The sequence below is a fragment of the Dreissena polymorpha genome, chromosome 9 (genome assembly GCF_020536995.1).
Source record: "Dreissena polymorpha isolate Duluth1 chromosome 9, UMN_Dpol_1.0, whole genome shotgun sequence".
Classification (NCBI taxonomy): Eukaryota; Metazoa; Mollusca; class Bivalvia; order Myida; family Dreissenidae; genus Dreissena; species Dreissena polymorpha.
The window spans coordinates 55089744-55113514 of NC_068363.1; the positions used below are offsets into that span (position 1 = coordinate 55089744).

At 39.7% G+C, this 23771-nt stretch overlaps 1 long non-coding RNA gene across 6 annotated transcripts; it reads left to right on the forward strand.

The window, feature by feature from the left end:
* The first annotated feature begins 11 nt into the window (after positions 1-11).
* Positions 12-21962, forward strand: LOC127845282 (uncharacterized). Of its 6 annotated transcripts, none has more exons than XR_008033160.1 (3): positions 12-57; positions 13093-13259; positions 14339-14372. It is a non-coding gene; the product is annotated as an uncharacterized LOC127845282 (long non-coding RNA). The 6 variants fall into 6 exon arrangements; XR_008033157.1 differs by lacking the exons at positions 12-57; positions 14339-14372 and adding exons at positions 3503-3853; positions 21929-21962; XR_008033156.1 differs by lacking the exons at positions 12-57; positions 14339-14372 and adding exons at positions 3503-3853; positions 18135-18168.
* The last annotated feature ends 1809 nt before the right edge of the window (positions 21963-23771 follow it).

Genomic DNA, 23771 nt, shown 5'->3' on the forward strand with positions numbered 1-23771 from the left:
TCGAGGCTGATACACGGGCCACGTTATAGGTCTTTTTGCGAAGAAGTGCCAGATCAGGTAGTATTTACACTTTATTCTAATAATCACACAGTCAACTAAGCATATTTATGATGTTTAAGGTGTGGGAGACCTTCAAAATCAGGTTTGGGGTCACTTATGCCCTTGCCATAATGCAATTCCTCGTGCAACTTGTAACGATAGTTGCGAGTCCTGGCACGTAAAGCTCGTGCTTTGATGGTAGCGGATGTACGCTTTCGGTTGAGGTCATTGCGGTCCTCATAGGCTAACTGCTTTATAACCTTTGACCCCTGCGTAAGGTTTGCATGAAGTTCCATGGTTTTTGCAATGACAGAGTTAGCATAGCCATTGTTTAATTTGTAAACCTGTCCGTGAATGCGACCTACACAGTTGCGTGAGAAAGTGACAGACTTAGGATTAACGGCTTGATATGACCTGTTTGCTGCTTCGCACTTTTGAGTTGTGGTTAAAAGCTTCGTTGCGTCAAGAGCAGCTGGACCTAAAACCATTTCAAGGCATTTTCTAAGGACATGTTGGTCACTATCAACCATTTTAACCTTGACATTGTGTGGCATGAATTTCTTTGCTTGCCTATTGGTACCAGCACAAACATAGCTGTACTTTGCACAACTGGTACCACAGTAACCATTGAAACATAGAATAATGGTTGAGATAACATTAACCATGACCTTCTTTAGAGTTATGATGTCACCCTGTAGTTTTTTGCGGGCAGCTTTAAGCTCAGCAATACACCTAGCTTTGACCGAGAGAGCGAATCGACTCCTGATGTTGCACTTGGAGTGACCCTTGAGCATGCCCTTCGAGAAAGGTGCTTTGTTCAGCTCACGCTTCAGCGAGTTGCCTAGGTGCCTAAGATCCCTAAGATGACCAACATTGTGACCGTGAGACTTTCGAACACCTTGAATTGCCCTACTGTCCCCATCGCAAGTAAAATTGGATATTTTAATGTCATGTGAGATCAGGTCTCCCAACACCTCATTATATTTCCCTTTGTCACCTATCGATTCCCGCTCGGAAACATTTGCAGTACAATGCCCCCTATGATTGGGGCACTGAACAGGTTGACCTTTATTTCTTAGCATTGATGAAGTCCTACAGAGTTTATTTGAAACTAGAACCCCTACATTTTGTTTGTTTTTGGTGTTATTTTCGCACATTGTGCTTATGGCAATGGTTCCGGCTTGAAAGGGTATTGCGTCCGACTTAAAAATTGGATTGTTATAGCATGTGTCCCCTTCGACATTGACCAAAGTGGGATCTTGTTGACCTATTTTGGCATTTTCAGCCACCAAGTTTTTTCTTATGTCGCACATACTTCTCTCATTGAGGGATTTCATGGCAGTGTTGACCTTGTTGGCTTGTTTTTGCATAGCCAGTGGAGAAGGAGCGATTATATAAGTAGTATTCAGAATTCTGAGGAAACCTGTGTTCCCAATAGATGTGCTAGCAACACCTATTTGGGACCCTACATTTATCTGAGCTGCCTTTCTGCCCCTTGTACTTGATTGAACCTCATTGTACAGCTTGTAATGCTTGCCTACATATTTGCATCTTGTACATAGTAACCTTTCCCTCCAGCCTAAGCCCCACTTTACGGAAGCACTGCCATCAATGACCAAGTCGCCCTTACATTTATCACTTCTTAACCTATGCTTTTTATTTTCAGAGGACATCATTGACTGTAGTAGGGCTGGGACATAGACCGTGTTCGTTAGTAAGTCAGGATGAACTTTGGATGAAGCAGGAACCCGTAACATGTTTACATAGCGAATCCCATTAGCACGCGGACGCAAGGGCTTAGCTTGGGTTTGAGAGCCGTCTACATCCCGAAAGGTAAGAATATTTTCATTGAAAGCTACCCTCGCTTCAAAGGATGACCTTTCTAACCGTACGTATTTGTAGGAGTTTGACCTCTTTTCAAAATGATGTTTTTTACCCTTGGCTGGACCAGGTCTGCCAGGCTTAAAGGCGAAATTGAGCAAGAAATTTTTCTTTCGCTTGGTTATAAACCCCATTTTCCCAGATTGCTACCTTAAAAAAAGTCAAAGAACTTATTTTAAACCCAAAGTATGCAAGTTAACAATCCCTTTAACCTCTAAATGTGAGCAGGCAATGCAAATTGACTACCTGCTGCAGTTTAAAGGCATCCATGACTTTATATACTATAATAGATAATTGGGCGCCTTTAATTAAAGGGACTGCGACAAACAAGGTGCTTTGTAGATTTCACACTTTATTGGTGTGAAACAACAAGTTACTAGAAGCTGATTGATTTCCACACTTCAAAGTATCTTTGATCTCTCATTTTGACCAATTTGTTTATTGTCTTGGATGAAATTAGATTTTTTTTGGTATGAATTTGACATTTTTGGGGTGATTAAAAAAAAAACACAAAAAAGACATTATCAAAATTGCTTAGAGTAAAAATATCTAACAAATTCATTATTTCCCCACCCTGCATAAGCCCCACGTGCATGTCTATTTGGTTTGTTTTGGTATTTTTTTGCAGATATTGAACACAACAGCTTTAAATCTTAAAGAGACATTTACGCTTAAACAGGCCTAAAATGGCATTCTTCGGACTGGAAACACCCGCATGAGAAAATATGATAAAAAATGGCCAAAGGGACAGATAATCCAGCCAAGCTTAATATTTTACTGCAATATGCATAGGAAGATAATAATATGCAAGAAAAACACATTTTAATCCGAACAAATTTCTCCTTTAGGTTACAATATACTAAACATTTTTGGAGTGCAATGCTATACTCTGTAAAAACATGAACATCATTTATAAGAAGACACAATTCTCTGTAGGGGCACTTGCCATGGCTTTATTTTAGAATGTGTCTTTGTGCATGTGGTAGGGAATACATTGATGTTTAACAGAAATTCACTCTTTTGCTTGAAGGTTGGAGACTACATGAGACTTTGACAGATGGCGGGAAATCCTCATGAACTGGATAGAAGCCGGTAAATAGATGGCCGTAAAACAGTGACCGCTGATTCGCGTCGAGTTCTTTCTTGCATAACGTATGACCCCCCTTTTTTATTGTATAAACCATTGCGGCTTGGAATGCTCTTTAAGAAAAGGTATGGTTATGGGGATGTCAATGCGCAAAGTTTTATTTTATTTTTTGTTAAAGTCATTGCTTTCACATTGAATTTGTGTAGGAAATCTTTTAGTATATTGTGACCTAAACTAGCGTTAAGTTAAAAAGAAATATCGTCTGAACTTTAAAAAAATGAATGTAAAAGATGATTTTTGGTCACTTCTTGGCAAAAGATTGGAAGATAAGTCTATTAAATGTATCAATTCAGATTGTTTAGTATGGAATGGATGCATTTATAACAGATCCCCACCCTACTATGGGCGAATCAAAGCTAAATTGCCTTCAGAGTCAATATCAAAGACATACTTGGTACACCGTGTAGCCTTAATGTGCTATATGAAGTCAGAACTGAACCCCAGTGACTCTGTGAGCCATTTATGCAACAGAAGCTTGTGTGTCAAGCCCGAACATTTAAACATAGAGCCCCATTCCACCAACATGGATCGGAGGACATGTTTTCAGTTCGGACAGTGTAGGTGGCATGGGACTGAGCCAGCCTGCATATTTGGTAATTACATGAATACCACAAGCTTCACCAAGCTTCTATTATTCATATAAATACACTTAAAGTACATCAATGCCTTTTTTTTCCCTTCTATATCTATTTTAATAAGGTATTTTTGCCATTTTAGGTAGAGGAAACCTCGAGGCTGATACACGGGCCACGTTATAGGTCTTTTTGCGAAGAAGTGCCAGATCAGGTAGTATTTACACTTTATTCTAATAATCACACAGTCAACTAAGCATATTTATGATGTTTAAGGTGTGGGAGACCTTCAAAATCAGGTTTGGGGTCACTTATGCCCTTGCCATAATGCAATTCCTCGTGCAACTTGTAACGATAGTTGCGAGTCCTGGCACGTAAAGCTCGTGCTTTGATGGTAGCGGATGTACGCTTTCGGTTGAGGTCATTGCGGTCCTCATAGGCTAACTGCTTTATAACCTTTGACCCCTGCGTAAGGTTTGCATGAAGTTCCATGGTTTTTGCAATGACAGAGTTAGCATAGCCATTGTTTAATTTGTAAACCTGTCCGTGAATGCGACCTACACAGTTGCGTGAGAAAGTGACAGACTTAGGATTAACGGCTTGATATGACCTGTTTGCTGCTTCGCACTTTTGAGTTGTGGTTAAAAGCTTCGTTGCGTCAAGAGCAGCTGGACCTAAAACCATTTCAAGGCATTTTCTAAGGACATGTTGGTCACTATCAACCATTTTAACCTTGACATTGTGTGGCATGAATTTCTTTGCTTGCCTATTGGTACCAGCACAAACATAGCTGTACTTTGCACAACTGGTACCACAGTAACCATTGAAACATAGAATAATGGTTGAGATAACATTAACCATGACCTTCTTTAGAGTTATGATGTCACCCTGTAGTTTTTTGCGGGCAGCTTTAAGCTCAGCAATACACCTAGCTTTGACCGAGAGAGCGAATCGACTCCTGATGTTGCACTTGGAGTGACCCTTGAGCATGCCCTTCGAGAAAGGTGCTTTGTTCAGCTCACGCTTCAGCGAGTTGCCTAGGTGCCTAAGATCCCTAAGATGACCAACATTGTGACCGTGAGACTTTCGAACACCTTGAATTGCCCTACTGTCCCCATCGCAAGTAAAATTGGATATTTTAATGTCATGTGAGATCAGGTCTCCCAACACCTCATTATATTTCCCTTTGTCACCTATCGATTCCCGCTCGGAAACATTTGCAGTACAATGCCCCCTATGATTGGGGCACTGAACAGGTTGACCTTTATTTCTTAGCATTGATGAAGTCCTACAGAGTTTATTTGAAACTAGAACCCCTACATTTTGTTTGTTTTTGGTGTTATTTTCGCACATTGTGCTTATGGCAATGGTTCCGGCTTGAAAGGGTATTGCGTCCGACTTAAAAATTGGATTGTTATAGCATGTGTCCCCTTCGACATTGACCAAAGTGGGATCTTGTTGACCTATTTTGGCATTTTCAGCCACCAAGTTTTTTCTTATGTCGCACATACTTCTCTCATTGAGGGATTTCATGGCAGTGTTGACCTTGTTGGCTTGTTTTTGCATAGCCAGTGGAGAAGGAGCGATTATATAAGTAGTATTCAGAATTCTGAGGAAACCTGTGTTCCCAATAGATGTGCTAGCAACACCTATTTGGGACCCTACATTTATCTGAGCTGCCTTTCTGCCCCTTGTACTTGATTGAACCTCATTGTACAGCTTGTAATGCTTGCCTACATATTTGCATCTTGTACATAGTAACCTTTCCCTCCAGCCTAAGCCCCACTTTACGGAAGCACTGCCATCAATGACCAAGTCGCCCTTACATTTATCACTTCTTAACCTATGCTTTTTATTTTCAGAGGACATCATTGACTGTAGTAGGGCTGGGACATAGACCGTGTTCGTTAGTAAGTCAGGATGAACTTTGGATGAAGCAGGAACCCGTAACATGTTTACATAGCGAATCCCATTAGCACGCGGACGCAAGGGCTTAGCTTGGGTTTGAGAGCCGTCTACATCCCGAAAGGTAAGAATATTTTCATTGAAAGCTACCCTCGCTTCAAAGGATGACCTTTCTAACCGTACGTATTTGTAGGAGTTTGACCTCTTTTCAAAATGATGTTTTTTACCCTTGGCTGGACCAGGTCTGCCAGGCTTAAAGGCGAAATTGAGCAAGAAATTTTTCTTTCGCTTGGTTATAAACCCCATTTTCCCAGATTGCTACCTTAAAAAAAGTCAAAGAACTTATTTTAAACCCAAAGTATGCAAGTTAACAATCCCTTTAACCTCTAAATGTGAGCAGGCAATGCAAATTGACTACCTGCTGCAGTTTAAAGGCATCCATGACTTTATATACTATAATAGATAATTGGGCGCCTTTAATTAAAGGGACTGCGACAAACAAGGTGCTTTGTAGATTTCACACTTTATTGGTGTGAAACAACAAGTTACTAGAAGCTGATTGATTTCCACACTTCAAAGTATCTTTGATCTCTCATTTTGACCAATTTGTTTATTGTCTTGGATGAAATTAGATTTTTTTTGGTATGAATTTGACATTTTTGGGGTGATTAAAAAAAAAACACAAAAAAGACATTATCAAAATTGCTTAGAGTAAAAATATCTAACAAATTCATTATTTCCCCACCCTGCATAAGCCCCACGTGCATGTCTATTTGGTTTGTTTTGGTATTTTTTTGCAGATATTGAACACAACAGCTTTAAATCTTAAAGAGACATTTACGCTTAAACAGGCCTAAAATGGCATTCTTCGGACTGGAAACACCCGCATGAGAAAATATGATAAAAAATGGCCAAAGGGACAGATAATCCAGCCAAGCTTAATATTTTACTGCAATATGCATAGGAAGATAATAATATGCAAGAAAAACACATTTTAATCCGAACAAATTTCTCCTTTAGGTTACAATATACTAAACATTTTTGGAGTGCAATGCTATACTCTGTAAAAACATGAACATCATTTATAAGAAGACACAATTCTCTGTAGGGGCACTTGCCATGGCTTTATTTTAGAATGTGTCTTTGTGCATGTGGTAGGGAATACATTGATGTTTAACAGAAATTCACTCTTTTGCTTGAAGGTTGGAGACTACATGAGACTTTGACAGATGGCGGGAAATCCTCATGAACTGGATAGAAGCCGGTAAATAGATGGCCGTAAAACAGTGACCGCTGATTCGCGTCGAGTTCTTTCTTGCATAACGTATGACCCCCCTTTTTTATTGTATAAACCATTGCGGCTTGGAATGCTCTTTAAGAAAAGGTATGGTTATGGGGATGTCAATGCGCAAAGTTTTATTTTATTTTTTGTTAAAGTCATTGCTTTCACATTGAATTTGTGTAGGAAATCTTTTAGTATATTGTGACCTAAACTAGCGTTAAGTTAAAAAGAAATATCGTCTGAACTTTAAAAAAATGAATGTAAAAGATGATTTTTGGTCACTTCTTGGCAAAAGATTGGAAGATAAGTCTATTAAATGTATCAATTCAGATTGTTTAGTATGGAATGGATGCATTTATAACAGATCCCCACCCTACTATGGGCGAATCAAAGCTAAATTGCCTTCAGAGTCAATATCAAAGACATACTTGGTACACCGTGTAGCCTTAATGTGCTATATGAAGTCAGAACTGAACCCCAGTGACTCTGTGAGCCATTTATGCAACAGAAGCTTGTGTGTCAAGCCCGAACATTTAAACATAGAGCCCCATTCCACCAACATGGATCGGAGGACATGTTTTCAGTTCGGACAGTGTAGGTGGCATGGGACTGAGCCAGCCTGCATATTTGGTAATTACATGAATACCACAAGCTTCACCAAGCTTCTATTATTCATATAAATACACTTAAAGTACATCAATGCCTTTTTTTCCCTTCTATATCTATTTTAATAAGGTATTTTTGCCATTTTAGGTAGAGGAAACCTCGAGGCTGATACACGGGCCACGTTATAGGTCTTTTTGCGAAGAAGTGCCAGATCAGGTAGTATTTACACTTTATTCTAATAATCACACAGTCAACTAAGCATATTTATGATGTTTAAGGTGTGGGAGACCTTCAAAATCAGGTTTGGGGTCACTTATGCCCTTGCCATAATGCAATTCCTCGTGCAACTTGTAACGATAGTTGCGAGTCCTGGCACGTAAAGCTCGTGCTTTGATGGTAGCGGATGTACGCTTTCGGTTGAGGTCATTGCGGTCCTCATAGGCTAACTGCTTTATAACCTTTGACCCCTGCGTAAGGTTTGCATGAAGTTCCATGGTTTTTGCAATGACAGAGTTAGCATAGCCATTGTTTAATTTGTAAACCTGTCCGTGAATGCGACCTACACAGTTGCGTGAGAAAGTGACAGACTTAGGATTAACGGCTTGATATGACCTGTTTGCTGCTTCGCACTTTTGAGTTGTGGTTAAAAGCTTCGTTGCGTCAAGAGCAGCTGGACCTAAAACCATTTCAAGGCATTTTCTAAGGACATGTTGGTCACTGTCAACCATTTTAACCTTGACATTGTGTGGCATGAATTTCTTTGCTTGCCTATTGGTACCAGCACAAACATAGCTGTACTTTGCACAACTGGTACCACAGTAACCATTGAAACATAGAATAATGGTTGAGATAACATTAACCATGACCTTCTTTAGAGTTATGATGTCACCCTGTAGTTTTTTGCGGGCAGCTTTAAGCTCAGCAATACACCTAGCTTTGACCGAGAGAGCGAATCGACTCCTGATGTTGCACTTGGAGTGACCCTTGAGCATGCCCTTCGAGAAAGGTGCTTTGTTCAGCTCACGCTTCAGCGAGTTGCCTAGGTGCCTAAGATCCCTAAGATGACCAACATTGTGACCGTGAGACTTTCGAACACCTTGAATTGCCCTACTGTCCCCATCGCAAGTAAAATTGGATATTTTAATGTCATGTGAGATCAGGTCTCCCAACACCTCATTATATTTCCCTTTGTCACCTATCGATTCCCGCTCGGAAACATTTGCAGTACAATGCCCCCTATGATTGGGGCACTGAACAGGTTGACCTTTATTTCTTAGCATTGATGAAGTCCTACAGAGTTTATTTGAAACTAGAACCCCTACATTTTGTTTGTTTTTGGTGTTATTTTCGCACATTGTGCTTATGGCAATGGTTCCGGCTTGAAAGGGTATTGCGTCCGACTTAAAAATTGGATTGTTATAGCATGTGTCCCCTTCGACATTGACCAAAGTGGGATCTTGTTGACCTATTTTGGCATTTTCAGCCACCAAGTTTTTTCTTATGTCGCACATACTTCTCTCATTGAGGGATTTCATGGCAGTGTTGACCTTGTTGGCTTGTTTTTGCATAGCCAGTGGAGAAGGAGCGATTATATAAGTAGTATTCAGAATTCTGAGGAAACCTGTGTTCCCAATAGATGTGCTAGCAACACCTATTTGGGACCCTACATTTATCTGAGCTGCCTTTCTGCCCCTTGTACTTGATTGAACCTCATTGTACAGCTTGTAATGCTTGCCTACATATTTGCATCTTGTACATAGTAACCTTTCCCTCCAGCCTAAGCCCCACTTTACGGAAGCACTGCCATCAATGACCAAGTCGCCCTTACATTTATCACTTCTTAACCTATGCTTTTTATTTTCAGAGGACATCATTGACTGTAGTAGGGCTGGGACATAGACCGTGTTCGTTAGTAAGTCAGGATGAACTTTGGATGAAGCAGGAACCCGTAACATGTTTACATAGCGAATCCCTGTTAGCACGCGGACGCAAGGGCTTAGCTTGGGTTTGAGAGCCGTCTACATCCCGAAAGGTAAGAATATTTTCATTGAAAGCTACCCTCGCTTCAAAGGATGACCTTTCTAACCGTACGTATTTGTAGGAGTTTGACCTCTTTTCAAAATGATGTTTTTTACCCTTGGCTGGACCAGGTCTGCCAGGCTTAAAGGCGAAATTGAGCAAGAAATTTTTCTTTCGCTTGGTTATAAACCCCATTTTCCCAGATTGCTACCTTAAAAAAAGTCAAAGAACTTATTTTAAACCCAAAGTATGCAAGTTAACAATCCCTTTAACCTCTAAATGTGAGCAGGCAATGCAAATTGACTACCTGCTGCAGTTTAAAGGCATCCATGACTTTATATACTATAATAGATAATTGGGCGCCTTTAATTAAAGGGACTGCGACAAACAAGGTGCTTTGTAGATTTCACACTTTATTGGTGTGAAACAACAAGTTACTAGAAGCTGATTGATTTCCACACTTCAAAGTATCTTTGATCTCTCATTTTGACCAATTTGTTTATTGTCTTGGATGAAATTAGATTTTTTTTGGTATGAATTTGACATTTTTGGGGTGATTAAAAAAAAAACACAAAAAAGACATTATCAAAATTGCTTAGAGTAAAAATATCTAACAAATTCATTATTTCCCCACCCTGCATAAGCCCCACGTGCATGTCTATTTGGTTTGTTTTGGTATTTTTTTGCAGATATTGAACACAACAGCTTTAAATCTTAAAGAGACATTTACGCTTAAACAGGCCTAAAATGGCATTCTTCGGACTGGAAACACCCGCATGAGAAAATATGATAAAAAATGGCCAAAGGGACAGATAATCCAGCCAAGCTTAATATTTTACTGCAATATGCATAGGAAGATAATAATATGCAAGAAAAACACATTTTAATCCGAACAAATTTCTCCTTTAGGTTACAATATACTAAACATTTTTGGAGTGCAATGCTATACTCTGTAAAAACATGAACATCATTTATAAGAAGACACAATTCTCTGTAGGGGCACTTGCCATGGCTTTATTTTAGAATGTGTCTTTGTGCATGTGGTAGGGAATACATTGATGTTTAACAGAAATTCACTCTTTTGCTTGAAGGTTGGAGACTACATGAGACTTTGACAGATGGCGGGAAATCCTCATGAACTGGATAGAAGCCGGTAAATAGATGGCCGTAAAACAGTGACCGCTGATTCGCGTCGAGTTCTTTCTTGCATAACGTATGACCCCCCTTTTTTATTGTATAAACCATTGCGGCTTGGAATGCTCTTTAAGAAAAGGTATGGTTATGGGGATGTCAATGCGCAAAGTTTTATTTTATTTTTTGTTAAAGTCATTGCTTTCACATTGAATTTGTGTAGGAAATCTTTTAGTATATTGTGACCTAAACTAGCGTTAAGTTAAAAAGAAATATCGTCTGAACTTTAAAAAAATGAATGTAAAAGATGATTTTTGGTCACTTCTTGGCAAAAGATTGGAAGATAAGTCTATTAAATGTATCAATTCAGATTGTTTAGTATGGAATGGATGCATTTATAACAGATCCCCACCCTACTATGGGCGAATCAAAGCTAAATTGCCTTCAGAGTCAATATCAAAGACATACTTGGTACACCGTGTAGCCTTAATGTGCTATATGAAGTCAGAACTGAACCCCAGTGACTCTGTGAGCCATTTATGCAACAGAAGCTTGTGTGTCAAGCCCGAACATTTAAACATAGAGCCCCATTCCACCAACATGGATCGGAGGACATGTTTTCAGTTCGGACAGTGTAGGTGGCATGGGACTGAGCCAGCCTGCATATTTGGTAATTACATGAATACCACAAGCTTCACCAAGCTTCTATTATTCATATAAATACACTTAAAGTACATCAATGCCTTTTTTTCCCTTCTATATCTATTTTAATAAGGTATTTTTGCCATTTTAGGTAGAGGAAACCTCGAGGCTGATACACGGGCCACGTTATAGGTCTTTTTGCGAAGAAGTGCCAGATCAGGTAGTATTTACACTTTATTCTAATAATCACACAGTCAACTAAGCATATTTATGATGTTTAAGGTGTGGGAGACCTTCAAAATCAGGTTTGGGGTCACTTATGCCCTTGCCATAATGCAATTCCTCGTGCAACTTGTAACGATAGTTGCGAGTCCTGGCACGTAAAGCTCGTGCTTTGATGGTAGCGGATGTACGCTTTCGGTTGAGGTCATTGCGGTCCTCATAGGCTAACTGCTTTATAACCTTTGACCCCTGCGTAAGGTTTGCATGAAGTTCCATGGTTTTTGCAATGACAGAGTTAGCATAGCCATTGTTTAATTTGTAAACCTGTCCGTGAATGCGACCTACACAGTTGCGTGAGAAAGTGACAGACTTAGGATTAACGGCTTGATATGACCTGTTTGCTGCTTCGCACTTTTGAGTTGTGGTTAAAAGCTTCGTTGCGTCAAGAGCAGCTGGACCTAAAACCATTTCAAGGCATTTTCTAAGGACATGTTGGTCACTGTCAACCATTTTAACCTTGACATTGTTTGGCATGAATTTCTTTGCTTGCCTATTGGTACCAGCACAAACATAGCTGTACTTTGCACAACTGGTACCACAGTAACCATTGAAACATAGAATAATGGTTGAGATAACATTAACCATGACCTTCTTTAGAGTTATGATGTCACCCTGTAGTTTTTTGCGGGCAGCTTTAAGCTCAGCAATACACCTAGCTTTGACCGAGAGAGCGAATCGACTCCTGATGTTGCACTTGGAGTGACCCTTGAGCATGCCCTTCGAGAAAGGTGCTTTGTTCAGCTCACGCTTCAGCGAGTTGCCTAGGTGCCTAAGATCCCTAAGATGACCAACATTGTGACCGTGAGACTTTCGAACACCTTGAATTGCCCTACTGTCCCCATCGCAAGTAAAATTGGATATTTTAATGTCCTGTGAGATCAGGTCTCCCAACACCTCATTATATTTCCCTTTGTCACCTATCGATTCCCGCTCGGAAACATTTGCAGTACAATGCCCCCTATGATTGGGGCACTGAACAGGTTGACCTTTATTTCTTAGCATTGATGAAGTCCTACAGAGTTTATTTGAAACTAGAACCCCTACATTTTGTTTGTTTTTGGTGTTATTTTCGCACATTGTGCTTATGGCAATGGTTCCGGCTTGAAAGGGTATTGCGTCCGACTTAAAAATTGGATTGTTATAGCATGTGTCCCCTTCGACATTGACCAAAGTGGGATCTTGTTGACCTATTTTGGCATTTTCAGCCACCAAGTTTTTTCTTATGTCGCACATACTTCTCTCATTGAGGGATTTCATGGCAGTGTTGACCTTGTTGGCTTGTTTTTGCATAGCCAGTGGAGAAGGAGCGATTATATAAGTAGTATTCAGAATTCTGAGGAAACCTGTGTTCCCAATAGATGTGCTAGCAACACCTATTTGGGACCCTACATTTATCTGAGCTGCCTTTCTGCCCCTTGTACTTGATTGAACCTCATTGTACAGCTTGTAATGCTTGCCTACATATTTGCATCTTGTACATAGTAACCTTTCCCTCCAGCCTAAGCCCCACTTTACGGAAGCACTGCCATCAATGACCAAGTCGCCCTTACATTTATCACTTCTTAACCTATGCTTTTTATTTTCAGAGGACATCATTGACTGTAGTAGGGCTGGGACATAGACCGTGTTCGTTAGTAAGTCAGGATGAACTTTGGATGAAGCAGGAACCCGTAACATGTTTACATAGCGAATCCTGTTAGCACGCGGACGCAAGGGCTTAGCTTGGGTTTGAGAGCCGTCTACATCCCGAAAGGTAAGAATATTTTCATTGAAAGCTACCCTCGCTTCAAAGGATGACCTTTCTAACCGTACGTATTTGTAGGAGTTTGACCTCTTTTCAAAATGATGTTTTTTACCCTTGGCTGGACCAGGTCTGCCAGGCTTAAAGGCGAAATTGAGCAAGAAATTTTTCTTTCGCTTGGTTATAAACCCCATTTTCCCAGATTGCTACCTTAAAAAAAGTCAAAGAACTTATTTTAAACCCAAAGTATGCAAGTTAACAATCCCTTTAACCTCTAAATGTGAGCAGGCAATGCAAATTGACTACCTGCTGCAGTTTAAAGGCATCCATGACTTTATATACTATAATAGATAATTGGGCGCCTTTAATTAAAGGGACTGCGACAAACAAGGTGCTTTGTAGATTTCACACTTTATTGGTGTGAAACAACAAGTTACTAGAAGCTGATTGATTTCCACACTTCAAAGTATCTTTGATCTCTCATTTTGACCAATTTGTTTATTGTCTTGGATGAAATTAGATTTTTTTTGGTATGAATTTGACATTTTTGGGGTGATTAAAAAAAAAACACAAAAAAGACATTATCAAAATTGCTTAGAGTAAAAATATCTAACAAATTCATTATTTCCCCACCCTGCATAAGCCCCACGTGCATGTCTATTTGGTTTGTTTTGGTATTTTTTTGCAGATATTGAACACAACAGCTTTAAATCTTAAAGAGACATTTACGCTTAAACAGGCCTAAAATGGCATTCTTCGGACTGGAAACACCCGCATGAGAAAATATGATAAAAAATGGCCAAAGGGACAGATAATCCAGCCAAGCTTAATATTTTACTGCAATATGCATAGGAAGATAATAATATGCAAGAAAAACACATTTTAATCCGAACAAATTTCTCCTTTAGGTTACAATATACTAAACATTTTTGGAGTGCAATGCTATACTCTCGTAAAAACATGAACATCATTTATAAGAAGACACAATTCTCTGTAGGGGCACTTGCCATGGCTTTATTTTAGAATGTGTCTTTGTGCATGTGGTAGGGAATACATTGATGTTTAACAGAAATTCACTCTTTTGCTTGAAGGTTGGAGACTACATGAGACTTTGACAGATGGCGGGAAATCCTCATGAACTGGATAGAAGCCGGTAAATAGATGGCCGTAAAACAGTGACCGCTGATTCGCGTCGAGTTCTTTCTTGCATAACGTATGACCCCCCTTTTTTATTGTATAAACCATTGCGGCTTGGAATGCTCTTTAAGAAAAGGTATGGTTATGGGGATGTCAATGCGCAAAGTTTTATTTTATTTTTTGTTAAAGTCATTGCTTTCACATTGAATTTGTGTAGGAAATCTTTTAGTATATTGTGACCTAAACTAGCGTTAAGTTAAAAAGAAATATCGTCTGAACTTTAAAAAAATGAATGTAAAAGATGATTTTTGGTCACTTCTTGGCAAAAGATTGGAAGATAAGTCTATTAAATGTATCAATTCAGATTGTTTAGTATGGAATGGATGCATTTATAACAGATCCCCACCCTACTATGGGCGAATCAAAGCTAAATTGCCTTCAGAGTCAATATCAAAGACATACTTGGTACACCGTGTAGCCTTAATGTGCTATATGAAGTCAGAACTGAACCCCAGTGACTCTGTGAGCCATTTATGCAACAGAAGCTTGTGTGTCAAGCCCGAACATTTAAACATAGAGCCCCATTCCACCAACATGGATCGGAGGACATGTTTTCAGTTCGGACAGTGTAGGTGGCATGGGACTGAGCCAGCCTGCATATTTGGTAATTACATGAATACCACAAGCTTCACCAAGCTTCTATTATTCATATAAATACACTTAAAGTACATCAATGCCTTTTTTTCCCTTCTATATCTATTTTAATAAGGTATTTTTGCCATTTTAGGTAGAGGAAACCTCGAGGCTGATACACGGGCCACGTTATAGGTCTTTTTGCGAAGAAGTGCCAGATCAGGTAGTATTTACACTTTATTCTAATAATCACACAGTCAACTAAGCATATTTATGATGTTTAAGGTGTGGGAGACCTTCAAAATCAGGTTTGGGGTCACTTATGCCCTTGCCATAATGCAATTCCTCGTGCAACTTGTAACGATAGTTGCGAGTCCTGGCACGTAAAGCTCGTGCTTTGATGGTAGCGGATGTACGCTTTCGGTTGAGGTCATTGCGGTCCTCATAGGCTAACTGCTTTATAACCTTTGACCCCTGCGTAAGGTTTGCATGAAGTTCCATGGTTTTTGCAATGACAGAGTTAGCATAGCCATTGTTTAATTTGTAAACCTGTCCGTGAATGCGACCTACACAGTTGCGTGAGAAAGTGACAGACTTAGGATTAACGGCTTGATATGACCTGTTTGCTGCTTCGCACTTTTGAGTTGTGGTTAAAAGCTTCGTTGCGTCAAGAGCAGCTGGACCTAAAACCATTTCAAGGCATTTTCTAAGGACATGTTGGTCACTGTCAACCATTTTAACCTTGACATTGTTTGGCATGAATTTCTTTGCTTGCCTATTGGTACCAGCACAGACATAGCTGTACTTTGCACAACTGGTACCACAGTAACCATTGAAACATAGAATAATGGTTGAGATAACATTAACCATGACCTTCTTTAGAGTTATGATGTCACCCTGTAGTTTTTTGCGGGCAGCTTTAAGCTCAGCAATACACCTAGCTTTGACCGAGAGAGCGAATCGACTCCTGATGTTGCACTTGGAGTGACCCTTGAGCATGCCCTTCGAGAAAGGTGCTTTGTTCAGCTCACGCTTCAGCGAGTTGCCTAGGTGCCTAAGATCCCTAAGATGACCAACATTGTGACCGTGAGACTTTCGAACACCTTGAATTGCCCCTACTGTCCCCATCGCAAGTAAAATTGGATATTTTAATGTCCTGTGAGATCAGGTCTCCCAACACCTCATTATATTTCCCTTTGTCACCTATCGATTCCCGCTCGGAAACATTTGCAGTACAATGCCCCCTATGATTGGGGCACTGAACAGGTTGACCTTTATTTCTTAGCATTGATGAAGTCCTACAGAGTTTATTTGAAACTAGAACCCCTACATTTTGTTTGTTTTTGGTGTTATTTTCGCACATTGTGCTTATGGCAATGGTTCCGGCTTGAAAGGGTATTGCGTCCGACTTAAAAATTGGATTGTTATAGCATGTGTCCCCTTCGACATTGACCAAAGTGGGATCTTGTTGACCTATTTTGGCATTTTCAGCCACCAAGTTTTTTCTTATGTCGCACATACTTCTCTCATTGAGGGATTTCATGGCAGTGTTGACCTTGTTGGCTTGTTTTTGCATAGCCAGTGGAGAAGGAGCGATTATATAAGTAGTATTCAGAATTCTGAGGAAACCTGTGTTCCCAATAGATGTGCTAGCAACACCTATTTGGGACCCTACATTTATCTGAGCTGCCTTTCTGCCCCTTGTACTTGATTGAACCTCATTGTACAGCTTGTAATGCTTGCCTACATATTTGCATCTTGTACATAGTAACCTTTCCCTCCAGCCTAAGCCCCACTTTACGGAAGCACTGCCATCAATGACCAAGTCGCCCTTACATTTATCACTTCTTAACCTATGCTTTTTATTTTCAGAGGACATCATTGACTGTAGTAGGGCTGGGACATAGACCGTGTTCGTTAGTAAGTCAGGATGAACTTTGGATGAAGCAGGAACCCGTAACATGTTTACATAGCGAATCCCTGTAGCACGCGGACGCAAGGGCTTAGCTTGGGTTTGAGAGCCGTCTACATCCCGAAAGGTAAGAATATTTTCATTGAAAGCTACCCTCGCTTCAAAGGATGACCTTTCTAACCGTACGTATTTGTAGGAGTTTGACCTCTTTTCAAAATGATGTTTTTTACCCTTGGCTGGACCAGGTCTGCCAGGCTTAAAGGCGAAATTGAGCAAGAAATTTTTCTTTCGCTTGGTTATAAACCCCATTTTCCCAGATTGCTACCTTAAAAAAAGTCAAAGAACTTATTTTAAACCCAAAGTATGCAAGTTAACAATCCCTTTAACCTCTAAATGTGAGCAGGCAATGCAAATTGACTACCTGCTGCAGTTTAAAGGCATCCATGACTTTATATACTATAATAGATAATTGGGCGCCTTTAATTAAAGGGACTGCGACAAACAAGGTGCTTTGTAGATTTCACACTTTATTGGTGTGAAACAACAAGTTACTAGAAGCTGATTGATTTCCACACTTCAAAGTATCTTTGATCTCTCATTTTGACCAATTTGTTTATTGTCTTGGATGAAATTAGATTTTTTTTGGTATGAATTTGACATTTTTGGGGTGATTAAAAAAAAAACACAAAAAAGACATTATCAAAATTGCTTAGAGTAAAAATATCTAACAAATTCATTATTTCCCCACCCTGCATAAGCCCCACGTGCATGTCTATTTGGTTTGTTTTGGTATTTTTTTGCAGATATTGAACACAACAGCTTTAAATCTTAAAGAGACATTTACGCTTAAACAGGCCTAAAATGGCATTCTTCGGACTGGAAACACCCGCATGAGAAAATATGATAAAAAATGGCCAAAGGGACAGATAATCCAGCCAAGCTTAATATTTTACTGCAATATGCATAGGAAGATAATAATATGCAAGAAAAACACATTTTAATCCGAACAAATTTCTCCTTTAGGTTACAATATACTAAACATTTTTGGAGTGCAATGCTATACTCTCTAAAAACATGAACATCATTTATAAGAAGACACAATTCTCTGTAGGGGCACTTGCCATGGCTTTATTTTAGAATGTTTCTTTGTGCATGTGGTAGGGAATACATTGATGTTTAACAGAAATTCACTCTTTTGCTTGAAGGTTGGAGACTACATGAGACTTTGACAGATGGCGGGAAATCCTCATGAACTGGATAGAAGCCGGTAAATAGATGGCCGTAAAACAGTGACCGCTGATTCGCGTCGAGTTCTTTCTTGCATAACGTATGACCCCCCTTTTTTATTGTATAAACCATTGCGGCTTGGAATGCTCTTTAAGAAAAGGTATGGTTATGGGGATGTCAATGCGCAAAGTTTTATTTTATTTTTTGTTAAAGTCATTGCTTTCACATTGAATTTGTGTAGGAAATCTTTTAGTATATTGTGACCTAAACTAGCGTTAAGTTAAAAAGAAATATCGTCTGAACTTTAAAAAAATGAATGTAAAAGATGATTTTTGGTCACTTCTTGGCAAAAGATTGGAAGATAAGTCTATTAAATGTATCAATTCAGATTGTTTAGTATGGAATGGATGCATTTATAACAGATCCCCACCCTACTATGGGCGAATCAAAGCTAAATTGCCTTCAGAGTCAATATCAAAGACATACTTGGTACACCGTGTAGCCTTAATGTGCTATATGAAGTCAGAACTGAACCCCAGTGACTCTGTGAGCCATTTATGCAACAGAAGCTTGTGTGTCAAGCCCGAACATTTAAACATAGAGCCCCATTCCACCAACATGGATCGGAGGACATGTTTTCAGTTCGGACAGTGTAGGTGGCATGGGACTGAGCCAGCCTGCATATTTGGTAATTACATGAATACCACAAGCTTCACCAAGCTTCTATTATTCATATAAATACACTTAAAGTACATCAATGCCTTTTTTTCCCTTCTATATCTATTTTAATAAGGTATTTTTGCCATTTTAGGTAGAGGAAACCTCGAGGCTGATACACGGGCCACGTTATAGGTCTTTTTGCGAAGAAGTGCCAGATCAGGTAGTATTTACACTTTATTCTAATAATCACACAGTCAACTAAGCATATTTATGATGTTTAAGGTGTGGGAGACCTTCAAAATCAGGTTTGGGGTCACTTATGCCCTTGCCATAATGCAATTCCTCGTGCAACTTGTAACGATAGTTGCGAGTCCTGGCACGTAAAGCTCGTGCTTTGATGGTAGCGGATGTACGCTTTCGGTTGAGGTCATTGCGGTCCTCATAGGCTAACTGCTTTATAACCTTTGACCCCTGCGTAAGGTTTGCATGAAGTTCCATGGTTTTTGCAATGACAGAGTTAGCATAGCCATTGTTTAATTTGTAAACCTGTCCGTGAATGCGACCTACACAGTTGCGTGAGAAAGTGACAGACTTAGGATTAACGGCTTGATATGACCTGTTTGCTGCTTCGCACTTTTGAGTTGTGGTTAAAAGCTTCGTTGCGTCAAGAGCAGCTGGACCTAAAACCATTTCAAGGCATTTTCTAAGGACATGTTGGTCACTATCAACCATTTTAACCTTGACATTGTTTGGCATGAATTTCTTTGCTTGCCTATTGGTACCAGCACAAACATAGCTGTACTTTGCACAACTGGTACCACAGTAACCATTGAAACATAGAATAATGGTGAGATAACATTAACCATGACCTTCTTTAGAGTTATGATGTCACCCTGTAGTTTTTTGCGGGCAGCTTTAAGCTCAGCAATACACCTAGCTTTGACCGAGAGAGCGAATCGACTCCTGATGTTGCACTTGGAGTGACCCTTGAGCATGCCCTTCGAGAAAGGTGCTTTGTTCAGCTCACGCTTCAGCGAGTTGCCTAGGTGCCTAAGATCCCTAAGATGACCAACATTGTGACCGTGAGACTTTCGAACACCTTGAATTGCCCTACTGTCCCCATCGCAAGTAAAATTGGATATTTTAATGTCATGTGAGATCAGGTCTCCCAACACCTCATTATATTTCCCTTTGTCACCTATCGATTCCCGCTCGGAAACATTTGCAGTACAATGCCCCTATGATTGGGGCACTGAACAGGTTGACCTTTATTTCTTAGCATTGATGAAGTCCTACAGAGTTTATTTGAAACTAGAACCCCTACATTTTGTTTGTTTTTGGTGTTATTTTCGCACATTGTGCTTATGGCAATGGTTCCGGCTTGAAAGGGTATTGCGTCCGACTTAAAAATTGGATTGTTATAGCATTGTGTCCCCTTCGACATTGACCAAAGTGGATCTTGTTGACCTATTTTGGCATTTTCAGCACCAAGTTTTTCTTTATGTCGCACATACTTCTCTCATTGAGGGATTTCATGGCAGTGTTGACCTTGTTGGCTTGTTTTTTGCATAGCAGTGGAGAAGGAGCGATTATATAAGTAGTATTCAGAATTCTGAGGAAACCTGTGTTCCCAATAGATGTGCTAGCAACACCTATTTGGGACCCTACATTTATCTGAGCTGCCTTTCTGCCCCTTGTACTTGATTGAACCTCATTGTACAGCTTGTAATGCTTGCCTACATATTTGCATCTTGTACATAGTAACCTTTCCCTCCAGCCTAAGCCCCACTTTACGGAAGCACTGCCATCAATGACCAAGTCGCCCTTACATTTATCACTTCTTAACCTATGCTTTTTATTTTCAGAGGACATCATTGACTGTAGTAGGGCTGGGACATAGACCGTGTTCGTTAGTAAGTCAGGATGAACTTTGGATGAAGCAGGAACCCGTAACATGTTTACATAGCGAATCCTGTAGCACGCGGACGCAAGGGCTTAGCTTGGGTTTGAGAGCCGTCTACATCCCGAAAGGTAAGAATATTTTCATTGAAAGCTACCCTCGCTTCAAGGATGACCTTTCTAACGTACGTATTTGTAGGAGTTTGACCTCTTTCAAAATGATGTTTTTTACCCTTGGCTGGACCAGTCTGCCAGGCTTCTTAAAAGGACGAAATTGAGCAAGAAATTTTTCTTCGCTGGTTATAAAACCCCATTTTCCCAGATTGCTACCTTAAAAAAAGTCAAAGAACTTATTTTAAACCCCAAAGTATGCAAGTTAAACAATCCCTTTAACCCTAAATGTGAGCAGGCAATGCAAATTGACTACTGCTGCCGTTTAAAGGCATCCATGACTTTATATACTATAATAGATAATTGGGCCGCCTTTAATTACAGGGAGCTGCGACAAACAATGGTGCTTTGTAGATTTCACACTTTATTGGTTGTGAAACAACAAGTTAATAGAAGACTGATTGAATTTCCACACTTCAAAGTATCTTTGATCTCTCATTTTGACCAATTTGTTATTGTCTTGGATGAAATTAGATTTTTTTTGGTATGAATTTGACATTTTTGGGGTGATTAAAAAAAAAAACACAAAAAAGACATTATCAAAATTGCTTAGAGTAAAAATATCTAACAAATTCATTATTTCCCCACCCTGCATAAGCCCCACGTGCATGTCTATTTGGTTTGTTTTGGTATTTTTTTGCAGATATTGAACACAACAGCTTTAAATCTTAAAGAGACATTACGCTTAAACAGGCCTTAAAATGGCATTCTTCGGACTGGAAACACCCGCATGAGAAAATATGATAAAAAATGGCCAAAGGGACAGATAATCCAGCCAACTTAATATTTGACTGCAATATGCATAGGAAGATAATAATATGCAAGAAAAACACATTTTAATCCGAAAAAATTTCTCCTTTAGGTTACAATATACTAAACATTTTGGAGTGCAATGCTATACTCTCTAAAACATGAACATCATTTATAAGAAGACACAAATTCTTGTAGGGGCACTTGCCATGGCTTTATTTTAGAATGTGTCTTTGTGCATGTGGTAGGGAATACATTGATGTTTAACAGAAATTCACTCTTTTGCTTGAAGGTTGGAGACTACATGAGACTTTGACAGATGGCGGGAAATCCTCATGAACTGGTAGAAGCCCGTAAATAGATGGCCGTAAAACAGTGACCGCTGATTCGCGTCGAGTTCTTTCTTGCATAACGTATGACCCCCCTTTTTATTGTATAAAACCATTGCGGCTTGGAATGCTCTTTAAGAAAAGGTATGGTTATGGGGATGTCAATGCGCAAAGTTTTATTTTATTTTTTGTTAAAGTCATTGCTTTCACATGAATTTGTGTAGGAAATCTTTTAGTATATTGTGACCTAAACTAGCGTTAAGTTTAAAAAGAAATATCGTCTGAACTTTAAAAAATGAATCAAAGATGATTTTTGGTCACTCTTGGCAAAAGATTGGGAAGATAAGTCTATTAAATGTATCAATTCAGATTGTTTAGTATGGAATGGATGCATTTTAACAGATCCCCACCCTACTATGGGCGACGAATCAAAGATAAATTGCCTTCAGAGTCAATATCAAAGACATACTTGGTACACCGTGTAGCCTTAATGTGCTATATGAAGTCAGAACTGAACCCCAGTGACTCTGTGAGCCATTTATGCAACAGAAGCTTGTGTGTCAAGCCCGAACATTTAAACATAGAGCCCCATTCCACCAACATGGATCGGAGGACATGTTTTCAGTTCGGACAGTGTGTAGGTGGCATGGGACTGAGCCAGCCTGCATATTTGGTAATTACATGAATACCACAAGCTTCACCAAGCTCTATTATTCATATAAATACACTTAAAGTACATCATGCCTTTTTTACCCTTCTATCTATTTTAATAAGGTATTTTTGCCATTTTAGTAGAGGAAACCTCGAGGCTGATACACGGGCCACGTTATAGGTCTTTTGCGAAGAAGAAGTGCCAGATCAGGTAGTATTTACACTTTATTCTAATAATCACACAGTCAACTAAGCATATTATGATGTTTAAGGTGTGGGGAGACCTTCAAAATCAGGTTGGGGTCACTTATGCCCTTGCCATAATGCAATGCAATTCCTCGTGCAATTGTAACGATAGTTGCGAGTCCTGGCACGCAGAAAGCTCGTGCTTTGATGGTAGCGGATGTACGCTTTCGGTTGAGGTCATTGCGGTCCTCATAGGACTAACTGCTTTATAACCTTTGACCCTGCGTAAGTTTGCATGAAGTTCCATGGTTTTTGCAATGACAGAGTTAGCATAGCCATTGTTAATTTGTAACCTGTCCGTGAATGCGACCTACACAGTGCGTGAGAAAGTGACAGACTTAGGATTACGGCTTGATATGACCTGTTTGCTGCTTCGCACTTTTGAGTTGTGGTTAAAAGCTTCGTTGGTCAAGAGAAGCTGGACCTAAAACCATTTCAAGGCATTTTCTAAGGACATGTTGGTCACTGTCAACCATTTTAACCTTGACATTGTTTGGCATGAATTTCTTTGCTTGCTATTGTACCAGCACAAACATAGCTGTACTTTGCACAACTGGTACCAAAGTAAACATGAAAAATAGAATAATGGTTGAGATAACATAAACCATGACCTTCTTTAGAGTTATGATTCACCTGTAGTTTTTTGCGGGCAGCTTTAAGCTCAGCAATACACCTACTTTGACCGAGAGAGCGAATCGACTCCTGATGTTGCACTTGGAGTGACCCTTGAGAAGCCCTTCGAGAAAGGTGCTTTGTTCAGCTCACGCTTCAGCGAGTTGCCTAGGTGCCTAGATCCCTAAGATGAAACATTGTGACCGTGAAGACTTTCGAACACTTGATTGCCCTACTGTCCCCCTCGACAAGGTAAAATTTGGATATTTTAATGTCATGTGAGATCAGGTCTCCCAA